Raw genomic sequence first — 9,574 nt, forward strand, 5'->3', positions numbered from 1 at the left:
AGCATTTTTTTTTACTAGACCAGCATTGGAAGGGTTACACACAGAGCTTTAGGGCTCGTTTCCACTCGAGCGAATCTGCATGCGTTTCCTGCATGCAGATTCGCTCAACCAATACAAGTGGATGGCGCCGTTTCCACTTGTCAGGAATTCTGTGCGGCTCGCTATGCAGAAAAAATCTGCACAGCAGAGCCGTCAGAATTCGCACGCCGCACACCCGCACGCGAATCGTCGGTAATGTAACTAAATAGGAAAACCGCAAGCTCTTCAGTCTTGCGGTTTTCCCTGCGTTTCCGCGTGCGATTTCGTCTAAAAACCCATGTCAATGCTCGCCGGCATTGACATGGTTAAAATCGCATCGTTAAAACCGCGGGCGATTCCGCGTGAAAATTCGCATGGAAACGTCAACGAATCTGCAACCGCATGCGGATTCGTTGACGCGGTTTCCGCGAGCAAATCGCGCCGCTCAAGTGGAAACGTACCCTCAAAGTTCCTTGGAGAGAACTGCTCCCCACAGCCGAAGTTTAGATAGCAGGGCTGGGACAAGGTCCACAATCAACAGAGGCTGAGCTGCCCAAGTGCGCCCCCCCCCCCTGCTCCGTAAGCTTACTGCGCATGTGCAGCTCTCTGATGACTGAGTGAGCAGTAAGCTTACAAAGATCAAACACATTGAATCCAACACAGGAGATGTCAGTGCTATAGAAATACATAATAATAATATGGTAGGATATTAGACTATGACTATGGTAGGATTAGATTGTAAGCTCCTCTGAGGACAGTCAGTGACATGACTATATACTCTGTATACAGTACTGCTGCAGAAGATGTCAGTGTTATATAAATACATAATATGGTAGGACACATTACACTATGGTAGGATTAGATTGTGAGCTCCTCTGGGGACAGTCAGTGACATGAATATGTACTCTGTATAGTGCTGCAGAACATGTCAATGTTATATAAATACATAATAATGTGAATATGGTAGGACATTAGACTATGGTTATGGCAGGATTAGATTGTGAGCTCCTCTGAGGCCAGTCAGTGACATGACTATGTACTCTGTAATGTGCTGCAGAAGATGTCGGTGCTATATAAATATATAAATAACATGGTAGGACATTAGACAATGGCTATGGTAGGATTAGAATGTGAGCTTCTCTGAGGACAGTCAGTGACATGACTATGTACTCTGTAAAGTGCTGCAGGAGATGTCAGTGCTATATAAATACATAATAATAATATGGCAGGACATTAGACTATGACTATGGTAGGATTAGAGTGTGAGCTCCTCTGAGGACAGTCAGTGACATGACTATGTACTCTGTAAAGTGCTGCAGAACATGTCAGTGCTATATAAATACATATTAATATGGTAGAGACTTTTTACACTATAACTATGGTAGGATTACAGTTTAAGCTCTGAGAATAATCAGCAATATTGCTATGTACTCTTCAAAGTGCTATGGAGGGCATCATCACTATATAAATACTTAAAGTGGCCATTAATTATACAATTCTCCAGATGATTGATCGTCTGATTTGATAACATTGATCAGAAACGATTTTTCGGACCCACTAATGAAAGAAAAGCTGCTATCCAATTTGCTCAGATTAATGGAATTGATACTTTTTTGGATCGATTCCATCAATTTGATCGAATTAGATATACCAGCAAGCTGTCATTAGTGGTCTAGGATGACTGATTGTCCGGAAAATTGTATCGGTAGTGGCCACTTTAAAGCGGACCTGAACTTCCTCTCTGCTCTAAAAGATAGGCAACAGTATAATAACCTTTAAAGAAAAAAATTTCGATGTTACAGCTGATACAAATCCTGCAATAAATCTGCAGTGTGTCTACTTCCTGCTTTCATGGAAGCAGACATTGCTAATATCCTGAGCTTTTAAATGAGCTTATATGTCTTATCTGCCATGGCAATCAGGAGGCACAGGGGTGAGATCAAACTACAACTTGTGATTAGTCACAGATGAGGGGGAATTAGACAGGCTAAACTCTCTAAATACATACAGGGTGCATTTCTCTGTTTTCCTTTGTCCTTGGGGGGAGGTTAAAGGGGTTCTGTGGTGGTGTCCTGGGGTTAAATACAGACACTTACCTGGGGCTTCTATCAGCCCCCTGTAGCAGTAATGTCCCACGCAGTCCTCCTCCGATCCGCCATTCTCCGCCGCCGGCTCCAGTCCAGCGTGGCACGCTTTCAACTGCGGCTGGGCGCCAATGGCCGCGCGCCTGCTCGCTTCCGCCGGCATCATCAAAAGCTTACTGCGCAGGCGCAGTACGAGAAACCTTTGTACTGCACCTGCGCAGTAAGCTTCCACTGACACGAACGAGAGCCCGCATTATTCGTCTGTCGTCAGACGAATAATTGCCCGGAGCCGGCGGGGGAGAATGGTGGATCGGAGGAGGACGGTGTGGGACATTACTGCTACAGGGGGCTGATAGAAGCCTCAGGTAAGTGTGTTTTTATCCCCAGGACACCCCCACAGAATATAGCCTGATGCCGGAGAAATAGAGTGATAGGGAATGGGAGAGGGGCAGGGGAGTTGGTGACATAGAAGCCAGCATTATCACACACCTGACACAGCACATAGTCACTCCCCCCTGTGCTCTCCTTTGCCCAGCTCTGGGGTGTTAAAAAGCTGCAGTTATTCCTGTAATCTTAAAACCTCGATATACTCATGCAGCAGCTTCAGGGACAGGGAAGGAGAGAGAGAGAGAGAGAGCTCAGCTGAGTGTTTCCTGTAGTGCACAAACAAGGCAGCATTAGGGAAACTGATCTATCATGCAAGCACCAGGAACACAGGCAGTGTGTGGGCTGGAGAAGAGCAGAATCATGTGTGCATATTATGGTCTGAACATACCTCTCCCTGCAGTGTCTCTCCCCCCTTCCCCCGCATAGCTATCTCTTCTCTTCCACAGTCTTCATTGTAGATCGAAATGCCCGGGTTACAGTGCTCAGCCCCGCCCCTCAGTCAGTGTCACATGAAGAAGAGAGGAGGGGAGGGGCGCTCTCTATACACACGCAGCCAGGAAAGACTGGGGACAGCGAGCAGCAGAAAGCTGATTATATACAGCTCATCTGTTCCGCTCGTCTTCCCCAGCAGCCAGCCAGCACTGCAGCCAGCAAAGTGGTGAGTGCAGCATACACAGCGGGGGTAGTGGGCGGCAAGCCAAGCCAGGCAATACACAGACCTGCTCCTTGCGCCCCTCCCACACAGCAGTGAGCTCCGCCCCGAGGCTCCAGCCTCCTGAGCCTATGTGTCGGCCCGGCCCTGTTAGATAGATACATTTAAATAAACAGAATGTAACAAGTGAGGAATGTTACACACTCTTTGGCTGTCCTCCAGCTCCTGCACAGTCAGAGAGAGTGAGTCACATTCCACACTTGTTACATTTTGATTATTTAAATGTATCGATCTAAACTTCGGCTGCGGGGAACAGTTCTCTCCACGGAACTTTAAAGCTCTGTGTGTAACCCTTCCAATGCTGGTCTAGTAAAAAAAATGCTGGTTGCATATAATATGCTGTTTTAGCGCAAAGTTGAAATGCAGGGTTATATTCCGCTTTAAGTATGTCACAGTACATTCATGGTTCCCTCAATGAACTGTAGTTCCCAAGTGCTGACAGCACTCATGCAGGCCCAAACCATGACACTCCCAGCACGATACATGACCGTAGCCAACAAAAATCTGTCATTGTACTCCTTACTTGGTTGCCCCAAACACGCTTGACACCTAAACCAAATAAGTTTATTTTGGTCTCATCAGACCACAGGATATAGTTCCAGTTGCCCTTGTTCTTAGTCTGCTTGTCTTCAGCAAGCTTAGTGGGCTTCCTTTTGCATCATCTTTAGAAGAAGCTTCCATTTGGGACACCCGTCATGCAGACCAATTTGATGCAGTGTATTGTCTGAGAACTGATAAACTGGCCTCCCACCCCTTTCACCACTGCAGCAATGCTGCAGCACTCATACGCCTATTTGCAAAAGACAACCTCTTGATATGATGCTGAACATGTGCACTTCTTGTCCACCATAGCGGGGCCTGTTCTAAATGGAACCTGACCTGTTAAACCACTGTATGGTCTTGGTCACCATGCTGCAGCTTAGTTTCAGGATGTTTTTAATCCGCCTATAGCTGATGCTATCTTAATGTAGAGCAGATGGTTTGATTTCCAGTCCTCTAGGGCCATTTCCATCCCAGTGTTGAGGATGGACTTGGAAATGGAGAAATATGTTTGACTTGATGAATCACAACTTTCCTGATTTCAAGCAGGATTGTTAGCCATAAAATCAAATTCCATTTGCCCACTGCTCTGTGTTTATTATGCAGTCTACAACCTGATACTGCATTGCAATCTTTCCAAAATAATCATAAATGTTTTTGCTCTAATAAATTTTATCTCAGTCAGCCTGGCTCTATTTGGCACATTGCTGAGGAGAGGGAAACTTGTTGTCTTCCCCCCACATTCCTGCTCCTCAATGATTGGCTGAGGGTAGTTCAGTGTGATATGAAGCTAAGAAGTGAAATACAGCTCATCCTTCTCAGCCCTTGAGGACTGGAGTTTGACATCGCTGATCTAGAGCAACAATTCTTTTTTTGAGATTTTCAGTGAGTTCTCTGCCATGTGACCAATATGAGAATGTGTGAGAGCGATAACACCAAATGTAACGCACTGGTTCCCATTCACACCTGAGGCCTTGTAACATTATTATGACCCCAAGGATGGAAATGTCTAATTGGGAACAATTTTGACTTCACTTCATTTAGCGATATACTCACGTTTGTTGCCAGTGGTTTGGATATTAATGGCTGTGTAGGGGGCCTCTCGGATACCTATACTCAGGGCCTCTCTGGCTACCTATACTGGTGGCCTCTCTTGCTACCTACACTAGGGGGCCTCTCTGGCTACCTATACTGGGGGACAGTGTTTGGCTACCAAAATTGGCGGGGGAACTCTCAGGCTACCTATACTGGGGGGTCCTCTCTGGCTACCTTAACTGGGGGGCACTTTTTCTGGCAGTCTGATTATTGTATTTATTTTAGTATTTCTAAATGTAAAGTGGTAAACAATGTACTGGTTTTCATTTAGAAATACTAAAATAATCAGTCCACCAAGGAGTGTAATGTGGACAGTCCCTCACAAACTTAACACCAAGGTCATTGCTATTCAGTAATGCCCTCTCCCATGTTTCTACCCTGAAAGCTGCACTTCAAAGTTCTATATGGTGAGAGTAACTCAATCTAGCTTGAAATCCATTGTTTACTGCAATTTCCTGTACTGGCTGCTCTTACTCCAGATTTCAGCCGCTGCTGCTCATCACTCTCTAATTGTGAACTGAAAAACATTACCTTGGGATTCATTAAAAATGAATGACGTACAAGGTCTATAAACTGAGAGCTACAGCTCTCTGCAGCCCCGAACCTATGACAATTTAAACCTTGTCCTCACTTCTCAGTGGGAGAGCTCTTGTGATGTAACAACCTGTGACAGATCCCTGTCCTGCTCACTGTCACCTTCCCTCAAGCCATGTCAACTTGACTGTGTGTATCCAGTCGCTGTAATGTGCAATGTCCTGACAGAGTGGGGGTGGTGGATGCCTCATTCCCCTATGAAAAATATTTCATGGTACTTGTCTCCCCTCTGCTTCATGTGTCACCAGCTAAGGGCAAGAAGTGACTGCATGAGGCTGCAGGAAGCGTATTAACAACTGAATTTACACCACCTATAGACCTCGGATGAAAGGCTAGGATCATATGAAAATTAAACACATGCATTTCTACAGTAAATAGAGCAGAAAAACCTCTTGAAGTTATGGATTTAGTTATGTTAAGCTGAATTCCAATGTTTCAGCAAACTATCATCAGAATCAACTTTATTCATCAAGTGTGACAGACATCGCACTTAGAATTATTTGTGGTACACACGTCAAGAATAAAACATAGTGCAGAGTATATATTAAAAGAGGGAAGATAAGATAACAACTAAAGCAACATATAACAAAGTGCAATAGGTAGAAGGCATACATATGCAGGAGTAAGACTCATCTATGTTACGTTAGGACTCCAGAGGTGCTGGATGTAGAGTCTTGGGGGAGGTTTCATTGAGGGGGGATGAGGAGGACTGCCTGGGGAAGAAAGTATTCCTGTGCCTGGAAGCTTTGGTGGGGATGGTCTTTTAGCCACAGCCCGATGGGGGGAGGTGAAAGAAACAACTTCTGGGATGAGAGGAGTAGTACGTTGTCCTGTTGGCCATGGACCCCATCCTAGATGTGTGGAGGAGGTCCAGAGGTGGCAGGGTGACTCAATGATCTTCTTAGCTGCGCTGATTACTCTCTGGAGTTTGTGCCTGTCGTTTTGCATTTGCCCCTGTGTACCAGACGATGATGGAGGAGGAAAGGATAGGTTCAATGGTGACAGCAATTTTCGCAGTATTCCATACTTTCTCAGTTGCCTCACAAAGAATAGCCTCTGCTGAGCCTTCTTCTGTTGTAGTACTCACGCCCCATCTCAAATCATTGGTGATGGTAGTGCCTAGAAACCAAGCGCTATGTACCCTGGTGACCAGGTCGCCTCCGATGGAGACTAAGACTTCAAAATATTGAGCATATCTACTTCGTACCTGATAACTGGGTACTGTTGGAAATTGATGGTTTTAGGGGTCCTTATAAACCCAGGGCCCTTCCCCATCTCAGTTACCTAGACTAACCTGAACCCGCAGACCGCGGGAGGACGGCGAAGGACTTGCACGTGTTTATAGGACTGGTAGGAAGCCCCGGCTAAGTATTGATTCTTCTTTTGACAACTCTGGCACACTTTTAATTTAATCTAAATAGTGGTTACTGTGGAAATTATCTATCACATGTCCCTTAAAGCAGTAGGATCAGCTATACTATTCCAGGGAAAAAAACACATATATAAGTAGATAAATACTTAATCTACTTACATAACACATGTATTGTACTGTCCACATTTTGATTTCAGAGAATGTTATATAGTAAATTACGAGAATTCTGTTCCTGGTGGGGGCCATGTCTTTTGCCCACAGTGGGCTCTATTCATAAAACTTCTGAGTCGAAAAAAATCCTGGAGGTAAAATACCGCAGCGGTATTTTACACTTCTGGGTGGTCATTCAAAGAAATCTTGAAAGCTGCGATGCAAGTGCGGAGATCTCCAGGTGAAAGCTGGCGGTAAGCTGTCGGAAGGCATGCGGAAACACTTCAGCCGGCAGAGTCCCTCCGTGCACTGCTCTCTCTGGGAGGTCTGTCCCATTCACTTGTATGTAATCCGCAAAATCAGAGGAAGCGGTATTTCCCGTCCACATACCGCTTCCTCTAATCTTTATGAATGGCCATTTTGTTACTTTTTTCTAGATAAATCTAGAAAAACACTGGAGAAGGCAGAAATTTCTCGCTCTGCTGGGGGATTGTAGATTTTCATGCGGGAACAGCTTTTATGAATGCCCACTTTGCTAAATGGACGGGAAAATCCGCTGTTTTGAGCGGAAAACTTGCGGTAAGGTTTTATGAATAGAGCCCAGTAAAGGCTAACTTGTGATGTCATTTCTGCCCTTTACTTTTTTTCTTGTCTCCTCCAATCACTGAGTCACCTCAGCCTTGCTTGTAAACACAAGTGAGTAGGGGATCAGGTTTCAGATAAGCAGCAGACAGGGAAATAAAGGGAAGAGGAGGAATATATTATAGATAAAAAGAACCCCCAGCATGCAACTCTTTGGCACCGACTACTAAAGAGCCAGTGCTCCTAAGGTATATGATAACTCCAAATCATAACAGCAGAAAAGTTTTGAAAGTTTTTAATGCAGGATTAGCATCTTTATCACTTAATACACTCAGACCAGTTGCTGTTGAAATTTGATTTTTATGGTGACGATACCGCTTTAATGAAGTATTTAAGGCCTTACCTTTTTACTTAATGGGAATGTCCAGGCAGCTAAAAAAATGACATTTACTTACCTGGGACTTCCTCCAGCCCGTTGCAGCCAACATGTCCCTCGCAGCAGTTCCGCTTCCAGCCGTCGGCCCGGGGTCCCCGTCGGAGCAGGGACCGACCTCGCCAGGTCTCTCTCTACTGTGCCTGCGCGAGTGCCACTGTCAATCATTCACCATGCGGTGTGGAGTGTACTGCGCAGGTGTGGTGGAGGAAAACCTTGCAAGGTTGGCCTCTGGACCAGTGGGGACCCCAGGCCAACGGTTGGGAGGGGAGCTGCAGAGAGGGACATGTCGGCTGCTTGGGACTGGAAGACGCTCTGGGCAAGTGAATGTCAATTTTTTTAGCTGCCTGGATATTCTCTATAAGGAAAGGGAGCACCCACCACTTGTAGTTTCATGTACATCTGTCCCTACCGACAACATCTCATGACCACAACCACCTACAGCACACGTCATTTACGGGTTTGGTAAAAACTACAAGTACGGTATTTAATACGATTTTATATGCAGTTAAAATATGCTGTAGAATACATTGCCAATGAATTCATTTAGAAAAAGATCTCTGAACTGGAACTACAAAGACAATTATTATGAGAAGAGTTTATTATATTAGAACTGGAAATTATGCTATTACATTTCTTACACCATAAAAGCTCTGTAGTTTTGCAAATTAGCTGAAATGTGCCTGTTGGTGAAACACAGATCATGATTAATGTCCAGGGATTAGTTGTTGAAGAAAGTGTCAGAGGTATTTTATAGATGAAAAAAAAATGTTGGTTTTTTGGAAAGGAAATTTTTTCTTGTTAAAGTGTACCAGTGCTGTTGAAAAAATAATTGATACTCACTCGCGGCTTCCTCCAGCAACATAAACCCATCTGAGCCCCACACCTTACTCCTGCGGCCTGCCGTTCAGCCGCGATCAGCCCTGGTAATGGGGTAAGTCATGGTCTTTGCGCATGCGTGGACCTCCCAGGCATGTGCAGTAGACCCAGACTGAGCCCGACTGAGCCTGTTACTAACTTACTAGGGCTGATCGCGGCTCATCGGCAGACCACGGGAGGAATGTGTGGGACTCAGATGGGTTTATGCTGCTGGAGGAAGCCGCGGGTGAGTATCAATTCTTCTTTTTTCAACAGCTCTGGTTTACTTCAAAGGGAATCTGAAGTGAAAATAAACTCATGATATAATGATTTGTATGTGTAGTACAGCTAAGAAATAGAACATTGGTAGCACAGAAATGAGTCTCATTTTGATCCCAGTACAGGAAGCGTTAAGGCGCCCATACACTTACTCGATTTCCCACCGATAGACAGCAGATTTGATCACTGTGATCGAATCTGCTGTGAAATCAATGCGCAAACGCTGACCGATCAACCGATTTCTGTCCAAAATCGATCGATCCAGTCAATCTGTCCGCGCAAAAAATTTTGCTTCTTCGCCGGGGGGTCGGGAGTGTGTCGATAGCGGCGTTCGAATGTCCAAACGACGCTAGTGGCAATACATTACCTGTTCCGCGCGTGTCCCCGCGGTCCCTTCTCTGCGCAGGGCTCCGGCTGGCTTCACTTACTTCCTGTTGAGGGAAGTTTAAACAGTAGATCGCCCTTTACTG

General features: G+C 45.3%; 1 long non-coding RNA gene across 1 annotated transcript in view; it reads right to left on the reverse strand.

Moving 5' to 3' along the window:
• Positions 1-3,252, reverse strand: part of LOC137528465 (uncharacterized) — a 47,308-nt gene extending 44,056 nt beyond the window's left edge. The window contains exon 1 of the long non-coding RNA XR_011023405.1: positions 2,878-3,252. This is a non-coding gene — a long non-coding RNA (uncharacterized lncRNA). The remainder of the gene's footprint in view (positions 1-2,877) is intronic.
• Between the last annotated feature and the right edge of the window lie 6,322 nt (positions 3,253-9,574).

The sequence above is a fragment of the Hyperolius riggenbachi genome, chromosome 8 (genome assembly GCF_040937935.1).
Source record: "Hyperolius riggenbachi isolate aHypRig1 chromosome 8, aHypRig1.pri, whole genome shotgun sequence".
Classification (NCBI taxonomy): Eukaryota; Metazoa; Chordata; class Amphibia; order Anura; family Hyperoliidae; genus Hyperolius; species Hyperolius riggenbachi.